The sequence below is a fragment of the Molothrus ater genome, chromosome 21, assembly GCF_012460135.2.
Source record: "Molothrus ater isolate BHLD 08-10-18 breed brown headed cowbird chromosome 21, BPBGC_Mater_1.1, whole genome shotgun sequence".
In the NCBI taxonomy this organism is placed as follows: domain Eukaryota; kingdom Metazoa; phylum Chordata; class Aves; order Passeriformes; family Icteridae; genus Molothrus; species Molothrus ater.
Window position 1 is genome coordinate 11,192,947 of NC_050498.2, and position 16,210 is coordinate 11,209,156.

General features: G+C 47.0%; 1 long non-coding RNA gene across 2 annotated transcripts in view; it reads right to left on the minus strand.

Moving 5' to 3' along the window:
* Positions 1 to 16,210, minus strand: part of LOC118694257 (uncharacterized) — a 45,136-nt gene that overhangs the window by 7,962 nt on the left and 20,964 nt on the right. For both annotated transcript variants that reach the window (XR_004981395.1, XR_004981393.1), the window contains exon 2: positions 8,456 to 8,683. This is a non-coding gene — a long non-coding RNA (uncharacterized LOC118694257). The remainder of the gene's footprint in view (positions 1 to 8,455; positions 8,684 to 16,210) is intronic.

Consider the following 16,210-nt stretch of genomic DNA (forward strand, 5'->3'; position numbering starts at 1 on the left):
TTGTGTAAACAAAACTAAACCTGTGCAGACTGGGGATTTGCATTGCTTCAGCTGCCCGATAAGCTGATCCCTGACATCCATCCAGACAAAAATATACATCCAAAAATATACAGCTATTTTCAGTATTAGCTCTTTTCAGATGAGGTATGTCTCCAAAGATGGTACTGAGATAGATTCACAGGAAGGTTGTGGCACTTTTGGTATTTCCAGTATGAGAATGACATTTATGATAAGAAAAATGGAAGACATGTGGAGCAGTAATAACACTTCACTGGGGACAGAGAAATTATATAAGGAAATGAAAGCCAAAATGGAGGGATGGCAGGAAGGGGACCACGGCAGTCGGGAAGCAGAGGAGCAGCAGTGCCGAGGTGGGCTCAGGGAGCAGCTTTTGTCTGGGGTGGGATGAGCAAGAGAACAGCCCTGCCTGGCTGGCACTAGTGGGACCTGAAGGAGCCCCGAGTGAGTCCCCACGGTCTGAGCACGTGGGTACAATAATCACAGCCACCTTGTTCCCCATGCATCCTTCCTCACCACAGCACCAATTCCCTCTCTTTTCCCCACATAAATCTCTTTCCTCCTGGAGATTTCCATGGCTAGTGGATCCTACACAAACCTGTTTGTTTTCTTCATTTATGAGGCATCTTTGATCTATCTGAGAAATGCTACAAACACTGTAATAGAAAACTGTTCTCGTTACAGTCTGAAATTAAAATTTACTAGAAGATGCACAAAGCAGAATAAACTTTCAATTAAAATCTAAACACTGTACTGAGAAAGAAAACTGGAGGGAGCTCCTAGGTTTCTTTGCATTGAAAATGCTTGAGATTTAATTTTCCCTGTGACATCTCCTTGGAATTACACTGCTAATTGATCAAATTTTGTCTGTCTGTTATTTAAACTTTCAATAAAACTTAGATTAATGGAAGGTGTAATCCTCCCGGGCAGAACAAATATTCCCATTGTTCGTGCCAGGTATGGAATAGCAATGCCCCCACTAACATCTTCTGCATTCAGCCTGGGAACAAGAAGTTAATCATAAAAGTGTGGTGATTCCTTAATTGCTTCAATGAAATTTTCTCTGTGTGCCACTCTCCCCACCCCCAGTCTCTACAACTGCTGCTACCGATCTTTAAAACACACAGGCAGCATTTCCAGACTGACTTGCTTTGTTCCTGATGGAAATGAAACCCCAACTTGCTCTACTCATGGTCTCCAAGAAGGATAGAAGCACCTTCAAAGAAAAAAAGCAAGCCACAGCTTTGTGGAATCACAGTTAATGAGGTTGGAAAGACACTTAAGACCCCCAAGTGGAACTGTTCCCCCAGCACTGCCAAGGCCACCACTAAACCCTGTCCCTAAGAACCACACCTGCATGTCTCCCAAATCTATCCAAGAATGGGACTCCACCACCGTCCTGGGCGACCTGCTCAGGGCTGGACACCCTTTCCATGGAGAAACTTTCCCCAGTATCCAGCCTAAACCTCTCCTGACACAGCTTGGGACTTTCCTCCTGTTCTTGTGACCTTATAGAGTGGATGCCCGCTGCAGCAAACATTAACTCCCATCTCTGGCACACAGAGAACTAAGCCTGAGCAAGGAGGCAGGAGCATCCTACTCTCCTGGAATGCCCAAGGAACCTCTGTGCATCCCTACAGCTTCTGCACTGGCTAAGGGGGATCCCAACATTGGTATCTGGCTGTGGGGACATTCCTGTTGAAGAGCCTCTTGGCCACACACCAGCTGGACCCCAACACTTGCTGAGCATCTGGCTTGCACAGGCATCCACAGGAGCTGCAGCTGTAAATGAGCCCTTTGTTAGCACAGGGACCTCGACCTGCAGCTTTTGAAGATTTGGTGATTTTCCTACACAATGCACTTGCTGACACAATGTATTTTTGGATGCTTCTGGGGGTAAAACCATTTCTCTATTTCAAGCTGAGTTTGAATAAATTATAGAAAGCCTCTCCAAGATGCAGAATGCTTTCCAAATTGCTTATTTTAGTTTTCCATCTCAGTGAGGACTAAAATCTCTTGCATTTTTAGAGAAAGTGATCGACAGTCAAAGTGCCACCTGTGGGCTGAAATGATTCTTGCTCCAGAAAACTGGGATCAGTCTTGGACAAAGGACATGCTACACAGACATGACAACACCACCCGGTTATAGATACTAATATTAACATACTGCAAAGAATTAGAGCCCATTTTTTACCATTTTTTTTCCACTGTGAGAGCAATGTATCTGTGCCAAACTGATAATATCCACAGGAGGAGAAAATAATGCAGTATTTTTCCTTATTTCTGCCTTTCCAGCAAATTTACTCTCTGCCAGACTAAGACCTTTTGTGCTACATCTAATAAAAGTTGAAGAGGAGCACTAACAAGAGGGAGGAAGAATTCAGGAAGCAACACCTAGTTTGTATTCCTGCAGTGGTCCTGTTTGTTGTGAACTGCTAAATTAACTCCCATTAATTCATTGTGAAAACAAGCTGTAGAAAATAGCAAGGAACTTACAGTTTCTTCTGAATTAATGCTGCATGGTAGCACTTTATTTTAAGAATAATTAACGGTAACTCAGTGGTGGAAAAACCATCTTTTGATGCCTCTGAAGCATGTCAGGGTAGATGGCTATGATTGTACCTGTTGGGAGTCCTGCTTAAAATATAGTCAAATGTTTTCATAGCTGTGATTCATCTTTTCATCCACCTAGGCCTGTGCTATATTTATTACATATACACTTTGAGAGGAGAAGAAGGAAAAATCTGGTGCACCTGAAAGAGGAATAAAAGGGTCCATTTCAGGCACTCTGCTCACACCAAGCCAGGTGCCACTGGGACATTACTGTGGACAAGAACTAGCAGGAGGGATGCTGATCCACAGGTCACTTGTAGGTCCTTGGATGTCCCTTGATGAAGGTGGCAACCCTTGGAGCCTGAGACAGGATGCCTGGCCATGGCTGTGCTGTGCTCCCTGCAGAGCTTTGATATTGCTCAGCTGAAACATGGCAAGGTCTTCTTTGCTGGGTTGAGATAGGGCCTGTGGTGGGGGCTTGGCAGGAATCTGCAAAAATTATTGATCCACGTGAGTGGCACACACCATCCTCATTAAACCATCAGTGGGGCTGGAAATGAAAAAGATTCATGTCTGCTGCAGGAGGCTTTCAGGGATCAATATGTTCCAACATATGTTTTAATACTTACTCAGTTCTCACACGTGTCTCATGGGATTTCTTTATTTATTTATTTTCCCCGAGGTTATGAAGCCAACTGTTTTTTATGTGCTCTGAGGCAGGGACCTGATTTTCATAATAAATCTTTTCCTAGCAAGTGAAAAGCATGAAGCTGTGTTTCTTATCCAAACGGAGCATGATCAGATTACGCTGCGCACAGAGCCCCGGCTGCTCCCGCTGCGCCTTGCTGGAGCGCTCCGCACACCTTCGGGAGATTATTGTTCCAAAAGGGGCTGAACACAACTCTTGCTTGTTGCTGCTTCTGGAACATTTTCTTCTCTCTTTATCTCTCCTTTTCCCAGAGGATGCTGTGCTTTGATGTCTCTGTAACACAGGTCACACTGACACTGAGAGGTGAGTGGCTGTGCAGAACCATACTGGAAGTGGGAAAAGCTGTCCTCTGCAGCACTGGAGGAGGAGGGAGAGCAGCCCAGGGAATGGGATTTGATGGGAAAGAAAGGGAAAAGGGCACGAGACTGTTGAAACATGTGGGAGATGCAGAGCAGCCTTGGTTGTGCTGGCCTAGGAGTACAAACCAGCTCACAGCTGCTCTGTAACTTGGCTTCTGAGGCTCATGTGCTTGGTAACTAACCCAGCTCCTCATCAAACTAATTAATTGAGAGAGCTCAAGGGGCCACTTGAAGCCAGTTCATGGCAGGATGCTGTGAACAGCCCCCTTGCTCACTGCAGAACACAGGACTGGGCTCTCCAAACGCAGTTCAGCTCTGGGCTGGTGGGGTGGGTGTGCTCAGAGCTGCACCAGGAGTGACCCCCAGCCCCTCGTGGTGCTCTGAAGGTCCTGGGCTGCCCGAGGGGCTGAGATGCTCCGGCCTCCCCAGTCCTGCTGGCTGGCCCCAGAGGCACGGTGGCCACTGCTCCAGCCCAGGTCACCAAGGCCACACAAATCCTCTACCTGAGGTGCCCTTGTCCTTCTCTTTCATTGCAGGGAGAAGTGATGAGCTGCTTCTGCAGCAAATGGGGTGATGAGCAAACCATGTGCGACACCTCCCACGTCTCTCGGTGCTGCAGTTTGCTCTGGGGTCCATCACTGCTGGGTGGGAAGGAAAGACAGGACACTTTCACACCCTGCTCTCATTAGCTGTGTGAGCGTGTGTTGCTCTTTTCTCCAGCACTTCTTTCCCCTCTCACAGCAAAACCATAGGACAGGAAAGGAACACTGCTGGATTCAAACCTGGGCCTTTATACAAGAAATCATTGTATTCCAAAAGTCCTATCCCAGGGGTTAAATAATAGGATAGAAACAATGTCTGCATGAAATCCAAAATCAACACAAGAAAGGAAGTCTTTGCAATTGCAGTACCCCACCCAAGACAGCCCAGACTATCCCAGTATTGCACTGGAAATGCTATTTATTTGTATTCACACCACCATATAACTGCCTTCAGTCAGATTTGCAGGCCTGTCATTTTCTGAGTGTATAATGTATGGTAAATACAGGCCTCTGACAGCACAGAAAGATACAAAAGCCAAAGGGCAGGAGGAAGCACATGCTACTCTGGTCCTGTTTCACATGCCAGGAGAAGGGATTTGGAAGAACCTTTGCTGTTCTCACTACAGCACATCCCTGCACTGACACCCATGGTGCCTGTGCCTGGACACCATGCTGTGGTGGGGATGACTTGAATTTGCATCTTCCAGCTCTCCTACACAGACTGCAGAATTATCATTTGTAACCTAAAATTCCCACTGAAATCTTCCTTGGATAATCACTGCTGTGCCCTGTGCCCCTCTGCCCTCGCGAAGTCAGAGCTGTCACAGAGCCTGGGGCAGGTGGCAGCTCCCTGCTGAAGGAGAGCGTGCAGGGAAGCACGGAGAGCTGCTTTGGGTGCTGTGCTGACTGCTTTGATTTCCCTCTGCAGCACAAAGTGCTTGTGAGAACCAAAACATCCAGCAGGTGCTGAAACCTCCCTCCCTTGGTGTGAGATTCAGAGCTGAGACCCTGACAGGATGCAAGGCCAGCTCGGCCAGGCTCGCCCCAGGCATGGCTCTGCCCCAGCTGGGAGGGTCTGTGCAGCTCCCAGCCCGACCCCTCACACCAGTGCTAAGGATTCATCACCAATTCCTCATTGTCATCCTCAACAGGGGGACCATCCCGGGCCGTGCCCTCCTCTCGTTTGGACAGCAAGTGATAACTGAATCTGACATGATGACACAATTCCATAGCTCACAGGCCCTGGGAACAGGGACTTCTTGTTGGCCATCCTGCCTGAGAGACCATTTAAAAATAATTAGAAGATGGAACCTTTTATGCGGTGTATGATGCTTTGATCAAGGTTTTTAATTAACCTATCTTGCTTTCAGCTGCTGCAAGTTCATTTCACCCTCACTGACATCATCATACAGGGACTGACTATAACCCAGTGGAGACCGTGAGGCACAGGGCCCTGGCTGTGGAGCTCCTTTAACCCCTTGGCCAGCAGTGCCTCCTGACAAGGTCCCTAAGGGACGTGGGGCTGCTCTGAGGGGGTGAGGTGGCTGGGAGCAGGTGGCAGCAGCAGGCTGTGCCAGATGCTGGCCAGGCACAGCCGCAGAGCCGGGCAGTGCATCCATCACCACTGCTGCCATGCCAAGGCCAGGCCATTCATCAACCAGTCAATTGGGAAGCAGCACGGGGGCATGGCCAGGACACGTCTCAATGCTGCTGCCTTGGAAGGGAAGTGTCAGGCTGGAATTAGTCACCCGAGTCCCTACAGTCAGAGAGACATAGATCCTTCGCAAGGGTAATTTGCTCCATCAATCTGTGTGGAGACATTGAACCACTCAGACAATGTTAAGTCAGTGGGGAGGGAGGTATAAATGTCACCTGACATTAATGCTGCTGCCTCTGCACGGCGAGGGAAGCTGCTCTGCATCAGCTCAGGGCAGATCTGCAGTGGCCGCGAGCTGGGGAAGGTGGAAGACAACCACAAGTCATGATGGTCCTGCCAACACCTGTCAGAAGGACCAGGGCAGGGAAGGAATTAAAGCTCTCCTGTCTTCCAGAGTCCTGCTTCCTCTACTAAAGCTGCCATCAGAATGAACTCGTGTTCAAACTGCTGAATGTGGGTATCTCCATTAAGCTGCCACGCTGAGCTCTGCCCCTCAGACTGCGCACAGGGTGGGGATTGCTGTATCTCACCAAGAAGCACCACGATGGCCCTGACCAGGAGATGTGCCTGACTCACGGCTCATCTCCCCCGCAGAAATTGCCCTAAAGTACTGACTGCTAGAAGCAGCAGCACTGTGTCTCCTGGTGCTTCCACCCAAGGTCACAATATGAACTTGATATTGAACAAGAGCCTAAAACAATTTTTGGCAAGTGAAGAGACTTACAGTGTGCTGTGCCAAGAGCTTTCCAAGAGGCATTGGAGCAGGCTGTGCTAATAAACCCTGTAGAGAGCCATTGCGTGGGGAAATGCTGAATCATTGCAGCATCCTCTGAACAGCCACTGAGCCTGGATAAATCCATTCTCCGCAACTTCTTTAAGAAGTGTTTCTTAGGAAACTGTTTTTAAACAAAATTGACATTTCTATTTCATACCATTATCTTAAGGAAAGGCTAATTAAGCCCAAGCTCTTGGAATAGAAAGATTTTCTGAGTCTGTTTCCAAAACTGTCATAAAAATTTGCATTTTCATGATGCTGTTGTTTTCTTAAAAAAAACCCTCTTCTACACCCTAGTCCCACTGCCCTGAGATATTCCTGCAGACAAGTGGCTTTGTCTGCTTTTTTTTTCCACCAGCTAGATTTGCCAGAAAAATCCCAGATGGGACTGAGACTCCTGCCCCACTGTATTTTCATAAAACCTGAGCCACATCTTAGTAACAGCAATTCTAAAGAAAGTAAAATGCTGGTGATGGGAAAGCACCTCAACTCCTTATTGAGGAAGGGAAAAAAGAGAATAGCAAAAGATTCAAAGAAAGAAAAAATTGTTTATAGCAGGAGCTTTCCTTAAAAACTTGAATACCTGTGGAAAATGTGAGAATGAAATAAGAAAAAGATTTATTGAGTCTCAAAGCCTCCAGTTAAAATTAAATGTGGTGAGAAAAGTGGCTTTCTCCTTTTAATTGTCTTTACCACAGTAACTGTGTGTCAGTCTCTTCTAAAAGCCTATTAATTCTGTAATTTAGTGCCAGCAAGAGCTGGGAGACAGTCAGAACCATCACCGTTCTTTTTTTCTTAATTCATTGACTAAATGTCATCAGGCATCAATACTAGGGGGGGGGGGCTTTCTCCTTCAAGGCTTTAAATACTAAAAATTTAAAACTTTTTATAGTTTACTGGATAAAAAAATGCTGGCACATCAGTTAAAAGAAGGGGTGCTATGACATTGTATGTTGGTGTGTTAATTGTGGCTAAAAATAACCTGACAGGTCCAAAGAGCTGTTGAGTGAACAATTTTCCAGGCAAGAGAGGGAATTAGCTTGTTTAACTGCTGCAGCTAGATGCAATGTGTGTGTTTAGCCATCGTTTTAAAGTTTATTCTGAAACTAGCTAGAGCTGGTAATAGAGCTATTAAGACAGAGACAGCCTGGTAGGTGGATTTCTTGACATTTGAGATTGTATAACAAGGTAACTGGCAAAAAACCCCATTACCTCAGAGCCAGCAGCAAAACAGTGTCCATATTTGAGCTTTTAAAAATCAGGAGGAAAGATACTCAAAGAAATAAATAAATAAAGCCATGGGTCCAAGGGGAACAAGGGGACGTGCAGGGGCACCAGCATCCCCCGCGGGCACTGGGGAGCTGCTGGCACCCACAGCTATTTCTGAGTGGTCAGTTATCACAAATAAAACACTGGGTGCCCCCGGGTCACTTCTGTGGCTGAAGCAGCAACAGAACTGAAGAGTCACCTTGAACAAGGGCTGGCACTGGAAATGAGAGCTTCTGTTTGCTTATGGAGGAATGCTGAGGCTGGACCCCAATCTCACTCATCCATTCCAGCTCTTTGTGTATTATTTCATGTAAACCAGGATGCAATTTCCCTGCATGCCTCCTGCAATCCATAGGTAGAAGCCTATAGGAATGTTTTTCATTATTTGCTGTCTGTTTCCATTTCCCAGGCCTGCTGAAAACCACAGGAGGTTTGTAACTGGCAAAATCTGAGATTTAGTTAACTCATCTGCTTATCTGAATGTATTTCATACAGTGCCTCAGCCTGATTCACAACTAAACTTCCTTTTTTGTAACAATTTTCAGCGTAATTGAAGTGTAATTTCGTACTCACCTGTTGTCAGGGTGCTGCAGTCCCATGGGCAGGACGGGGCCTCCTCCTGCTGAGCAGGACACAGGACACAGGACACAGGACACAGAGCATGCCAGGGCACAGACACTGCTCCAGCACTGCACTGGTGGCACACACACCCTGGCTGCCACCATGTGTCACTTTGTCCTCCGGTGCCAGCTAAGCGAGCAGACTATGTTAGCCTGTCTGGCAATTTATTCCCCACTGAATCTAATAGAGAGAAAAAAAAAAGTCCTTAGATTCAAGGTTTCGGAGTTCAGGACGGATTTTTTGCATATACTTTGTTCCTCACTTTAGAACTATTGGGGTTTTTTTCTCCCAGGAACATAAACAACTGAATTTTAAACCAGACTCAGCAACTAACATGACATTGTGAAGGACACACCAGCACTTATCATCTCTCCAGATGAGTTGGTAAGTATTTATAGAAACATTTCCTCCCTGGCACAGCTTTAACTAAGCAATGTATCTAATTTCCTCTGGAGAAATGTGTTGGAGAAATCAGTTAGATAAGTCTCATCATAAATAGTAATAAATAACTACTCTGGCATAGTTGCTTATTTAGTGGAGTTATTTGAATATCAATGGCTTTACAGGTACACTCACAGGGTAAAAATCCATGACAGTAAAACCCCAAAACTAAATCCAGGATTCTATGGTCTGAATTACAAGGCAAGATGTGGGCGAGGTTACTGGAGATAAGAATATATGGAATAACCCAAACCTCCCCTTACACATCAGAGACTCCATGAGAGCTGCTCCTCGGGAGCAGCAAAGCCCAGATCACTCAGAGCAGGCTGAGGGGCGCAGGGCGGGACAGAGCCGGGCCCGGCTGCGCAGGGACAAGCCCAGGATGAGCTGCTGGCCGGAGCACGGCTGCCCAGGAGGCAGCAGCCTCTGCTGAGAGCACAGGGGCGGCAGTGACACCGGGACAGGAGCGACCAGCCCCTGCGGGTGCTGGCCCTGGTGCTGCTCCCTGGTGTCAGGGTCCCCATCCCTGTGGTGAGATGGAACTCCATGGAACTCCCTGTGCTCTGCACACAGCAGTGGTGCCTTTGGTTGCTTTGATGTTAGCAGCAGGAGACATCACAGCAGTGCTGAGATGCTTATTATCCCCTTGGGTTCTTTCCTTTTATTCGTCATGGGTTTCAGCCTGTTGTATAATATACATTTTTCAAGTTAAGCATCAAAACAATGAATACAAATGAGCGAGGAAGTGTTCACTTGCTGAAGGAGGAGAATTACTAAGAGCAACACTGTGCAGTATTATAATGCATTTCCACTACTACACCATTTGTATTAATGTATTAGAGACATCTACAAAGACAAATTGCAGCTTAGTTCAAAGGGAAGAACACTCAAATGCCTGTAAAATGCTGTAGGCAGCTCTCAGAGATGCTCTCCCTGAAACAACATTTGGATTTCAGATCTCTCCTGGCATCAAGGACAATATGCTTCCACTCCCTCTTCGCAGCCACACTGGCTTGTGGCAGCACGTGGGTGCCCATGGGCCCTAGCAGGGGGATGGCCACTGTCCCCACTGTCCCCAGCCCAGGACAGTGCCTGGCTCCAGCCCTCGCTGAGCTGCATGCTCGGACACCGTGGGCAGAACTGACAGCACCGGCTTATCCAAGTGAAGACTTTGTTGCTGAATATAAAGTAGCATCAAAAGCTGCAGGAAGATCTCCCTGGAACCTTCTCTCCCCTTCAGCAGCTGGAGGTTCTGAATTTCCCAGTGAGAATGGACAAACAGCCCCTCAGACCGTGGGACACGCGACTCCCCCCCTGTTCCACAGCCCTGCAGTGGCTCAGGAGCAAATGCATCGGTTTGGAAGTGCCATTTCTCACCAGCACCAGGGACCCTGCAGATAAAGAGCATAAACCCAGGCTGGGAACACGGAGGTCACTCAGTGCAATGAGATCTCTGGGTAGGATGAATCAGATGAGCCATTTTCAGGACATTAAGATTGTTTTCAAATCCAGTCAATTTTTATTTCATTTTGAATGAATTTGTGTACGTATTTTCTTTTGCCCTCTGCAAGCACAGTCATCCTTTCTGATCTCCTTCCATCTCTCCCTGGCATATGGTATTTTCATCTTGCTAACAGGATTACATTTACTCTGCCAGGCTATAGCAGGCACCCAGTTTCGCTCAGACTTCCAATGCTTCTCTACCAATGTGCCGCTATTAGCAAATGTCAGCCCTGGAGCAGGGAGGTGGGATAGAAAGAAAGAGTAAAACAAGAAAGGGGGGTGGGGGGACTTGAAAGAAAGGAGGAAGAGTGTTAATAGCAGCTGTTGGGAGCACAGAGTCGCTGGTGAGCTCCTGGGGCTGGAGCCCCTGGCACACCGTGGTGTGAGGGGCAGGGACAGGGGACCCTGTGCCACAGCCCTGTCCCATCCTGCTGGGCCCTCATGGCTGGGCTGGGGCTGGGCATCACCCACAGCAGCCTCTGGAGAGCAGGGAGGGCCAGGGGGATCTGGGCGGGCTGGTCAGTGCTGCACATCCTGACACCGTGCTGGCTGTGAGCCACCAACCAAAGAAACTGCTTATTCTTCCTGGCTATCTCATGTTCATTAAAAAGCAGAAAACCAGCTTTGTTATTCCTTAGGTATCATCTCCCTCAGTGTTTGTGCCAGTTAAAAGGGACAGGACAAATTCAGCCAATCTACAGGTGCATGTATCCAGGTTCTGTTTGCTGTGTGCCAGGGCTCCTCCTCAGCTGGGATCACCCCTCACTGCAGTTACCACTGTGGCCACCTGGAGATGCATCTCCTTTACATGCCCATCCCTTCCCTGTACATCTTGCAAGAAGAATTAATTAGTTCAGATGATAAAGCACCGTGGGGAAGGAGAATCAAGGTTAATAACATATATTAATAAAATATCAGCAAGGAAAAATGACTAGCTGTGTCCCAGCTAAGCCATCTCTGTGACCATAATCTGTCCCTGTCTTTGAAAGTGGTTATAGCTCAATAGATCAGGAGGGAAAAATAATGGAGATGAAATAACACTGCAAGATTTCAGCTCCACATGAATGCTCTGCTTGCTGCTCCAATGGCAACAACCTGATGTGCCAAGGAGCAAACTGGGTGGCTGGCAGCACTCTGGGAGTTGTTCCCAATATTTGCTCTGAGGGAGATTCCAGCCTGGTGCAATACCGCACACAAATGAGGGACAAGGACGAGGACCAGGTCCAGCCCTGGGCACAGTGATGTGCCCACCAGCCCTCAGTTCCAGGTTTAGGTTTGCACAGTGGAAATAGTCAGCTGCCAGAGAGCTGTGGTTGTCATGCTGCCTCAAAACATCACCCAAATTCTCTTTTTAGCTTGTTTAAATACATCACTTCATCATTCCCAGTAAGTTTCCCATTAAGTGTTCCCATCAGCAGAGAAGCCATGGTATCACACCATTTATCTGAGGTTTCACCACCGCCCCAACTAATTACCTGTCCCCAAGCCATGAAGCAGCCAGAGAAGCAAGACAGGCACCTTCTGTGACAGGCAGGTGAGGAAAAACATTTTATCTTCACTGCTGCCTCTCACTCTTGCCCAGGAAAAGAGCTGAAGGGCAGGACCACCACCACCACCACCACCACAACATCAACAACAACAGGAAATGCAAAGTCTGTGGAGAAGCGTCTGCAAACAGCATTTGCCCATTAAATTGCACCATCAGAGGGGAAACTGAAATTCATCTCACCAAAGTAAGAGGAAAGCCTCAATCCAGAACTTCCTTTCTAGAGCCAGACCTCAGACCCCAGCTTCCAGCAGCTGGTAGGGGCACGGTCTGGATGCACTGCCAGCCTAAGGGGATTGATTTGGACATTATAGGAACAGCAGCTCCTCCCCACTGCAAGCAAAGCAGGAACCTGCTCTGTTCTCTAGCTGCTATTGATTTATAACACTTCAGAAACCTCTCACTATATAGTCTTTTAATGCTGAGCTGTGAAATGAAAAGACATTCACACACCATTAAAGGGAGGTTAATGTAAGATGAAAAAGAGAGTATTTGCATTTAATGAGTGAATTTGAAGAGCTCGGCTGGATTTCTTGCAGGCTGTCCCTAGAAAGCTGATTCCTGTATGGAGAAAAGTTTCTTCTTAAAAACAAGTGTGTTCCTCCCCTCTCCAATCCCAAAGCAAAGGACACTTTTTAAGTTTCATACTGAAATACCTATGGTCTGGTTTCAGAATAAGAACGAATAGCTCCAGGGAGTCAGAGGGTGGGAAAGCACAAGGAACCTGGCAAGGAAATGGCACACATGCGGCTGCTCGTGAGGCTTGCATGTTTCTTTTCCCAGTTTTCCATTTCTCTCAATTCCAGGTGCGGCAGCACAGCACCAATACATTGACTATGCATAATTGAATAACAGAATAAGATCTTTCCTTTCCTGTTGCTCTTCCACAGGAATGCTCCTGGAGCCAAGCCCAGCTGGCTCTCCGGGCCCTGCAGCCACAGCCCCAGCACAGGAGGGTCCTGGTGCCCCTACCCCAGCCCTGGCAGCTGCACCATCACCCAACACACACACTTCACGTCAGCCATCAACAGCTCCTGAGCAGCATGCAACAGCTGGGAGCTCAGATTCCTGCAGTGATCTATGCTCCCATTCGTATCTTTTGATATCTGGAAGCAGAGAATTTCAGCGAAAAAGGGCTTTCCACTAAGATGACCATAAATCTCAATGTGTTTACAACAGAAGACTGACCAGAAGAGTTTATTAAATCTCTACGGGATTTGATGTATATCAAACGGTTACATAAAGTCAATACTTTGGAAAGAACTAGACAATAAATACCCTACAAGAGGCAATATTTCTATCACAGAGAAAGCAATCACATAAAGATTAGGAGACCAATTTCAATACTGAATGTCAGTCTGCTGTAAGAAGACATTTATTGTTTTTCTGAGTTATCACAGAAGAGCAAGATAAGCCATAACAATATTCTGAACCTAGCTAATCATGCTATCAAAGTCAGAAATACTCTTTCACCTTTTAAAAATCACTTTTCTACTTCGCAAATAAAAGGAACAATTTCTTGAAGGTGCAAGGGGAGGGAGGGAAGGAGATTTATCATGGCAGGTGGTGAAAAATCTGGAACTGCTGCCCCTCAGCCATGAACACAATTCAAGGTCTCTTTGTGGGTGCAGCCCACCCCAGGGACCCAGATTCTGCTCCAGTTGCTACAACTGGTCCAAGGACCAAAGCATCACAAAGCTAGTCACAGTGGAGGGTCTGGGAACTCTTTTTAATGGATGAAATATGAAGAGCTATGACAAAATATCAACATTCTTCAGCATGCGAAAATGCCACTTGTTTAAATTCTCCAAAACAGTCCCTACAAAGAGATTTTTCCTTTAACTGTTCAGATTAAAAGCAAGGAAAATCTCAACCAGTTTCATTTTAGCAGAAGCCAAAGCATAGATGTCACTGGGGAACAGTATTAACCCTCTGATATTTCAAGGGCAACTGCTTGTTTCACTCCCATTCCCTGTTTCCCCAGTGCGAGGTCCTGCCTCCCCAGGCAGTGTTCTGCTCCCAGGGGTGCTGGCCCTGCGCCACAGCCCTGCCCCAAAGCAGCTCCTGCACCCCCAGCGCTGCGCTCAGGGGGATGCTGAGCATTGCAGCTTGGAGCTGCAGCTCTGCCCACTGAGGGCACACCCACTGGAGCAGTGCAGGTGCACTGTCCTGCCTCCCAACACTCTGGGAAGGATGTCAAACCAAGGACTAGAGGTACTGGGATACCCTGGGAGCGTGGCTTATTCAAGCCATAGAAGCTAACAGGGAAACTGCCAGTAGCTCCAACAATGCTGGTGGGATGAGTTTGAGAGTTTGGGTTTGTCTGGCTGAAGCAAAAATTTCAAATTTGAATAACAGAACAGGAGCTTAAGAAGGAATGTCATTTCTGCACAGCACGTTTCCCCGCCAGTGGGGAGCACAGCGAGCACACCAAGATAAACCCTCGGCAGCAGAGATTAGCTGACAGCCTAAGTGAGCACAGCTATTAATAATGACCCGGTCCAGAAGGGAATCATCAATTATCCTTATCATCCTCAGCTTGTACTTCTGGAAAGATGAATCCAGCAGATTGGTGTGTACAGGGAAGAAAGGAAATGACACGGAGCTGTTGCACATTGTTATCGAGAACTGAAACGCAGTGAGATGGAGGTAATTATCAGCAATTTCAACACAACTGTACCAGATGCATCAATGCTGTAACACTGAGCATCAGTGGGTAGGAGCTACAGGAGGTACCACACACGATTTTTTGTCCAAATCAACCTTTTTATCTCTTACAGGATCCACACAGCAGTGCTCAGAGGCCTGAAAATTCATTTGAAAAGAGCAGTAAGTTAATTCTGCAGAGGTTATTCCTTCACTAAGCCCTGCACTTTTCCCTTGCCCCAGAAAGAATAGTGAGTGGCTTTCTGAGAAGTTACTCTCGCAGTCTAATCAAGCCTGTTCTCTCTAATTGAAGTTAATCACAGGAAACAGGTTAGAGAGGATGGTCCTGGTGAGCGATGGCTGTTCAAGGGGTCCAGTGATGTCACCTGGCACAAGCACTGAGGGGTCTGGCACTGGTTTTATTTCACCTGTTTGCCTAAAGAACTGCTCTGATCTGTTTCTAATAGAACAATAATCTGCACTCTTCTGGGGCTGGAAAAGCTGGGTTTCTGAGGGAATTTGACAGCATCTTTACTAGTTTATAGCAGAAAAGAAAAGGCACTTAAGGGGATTTTGTTTGTCACTTGAAAATTAGCCTAGAGGAAAAAGAATCTTCAATTCAAATTTAATTAAAAACTGATGAACCAAAAGCTTTGTAGTGGCTCTGTGAAGTCCCATTCTTACAAGAACATGGCCCTGATGAGAAGAAAATAAACACAACAGATTTAAAGCAAAAACCCAAACAGAAATGGGCCAAACTGTAATCCAGTGGCACCAGACCGTTGCCAGAACAGAAATTGTCCCACTGCACTAAACAGGGGCTTTAAGGGAACTGCTGAGCTGCTTCTGTACTATTGGCAACATCCCATTAAACTTACTGTCACTATTTCATCCATCCCTTTTGGTCAAGACCTCCTGCCCCCGCGGGGAGGGGTCATGTCCTGAGGTGCACATATCCCTCTGCACTGTCACACAGCACTGAGCCGGGGTAATTGCACAGAGCTGAGGTCAGCTTTGTTCCCTAAAACATTAGAGCATGTTCATAAACAGCTAATAAACCCACAGATGAGTGATGACTTGGCACAGGAGGAGGAGAGGTCAGTGGTGCTCAGCTGCTCCAGTCTGCTCCAGAAAGGGAAAGCAGCAAGTCCCCAGGGTGGTTTTGGGGATGTCACTGGTGTTACTGGAGCTGCTGTGGGAAGGGTTGAGCAGGGCACCACACTCATGACCGGTGCACTCACACAGCCCTTAGAGGCATGCACGTGGACGTGACCCACAGCAGCAAATCTCTGAGGCCAGAGTGCATGGCTTCACTTTACCAGCTGCACCAATTTAATTAACTATGGGAACATTAATTATTGGCTATTGCTGTTTTTATTTCAGAAAAACCAACTGGCATTTCACCAGGTCAATATAATGCAAAATAGCCACTAACCCCAGCCTGAGCTCAGGCCCCAGATGCTTTAGATTGATGGTAATTTCTCTGCAGCTCTTACTGGCAAAGAACAATTTTTAAAATGGTCCTAAATACCAGACCAGCCAGAGGAATGAAATTTCCTCAGATACTTAAG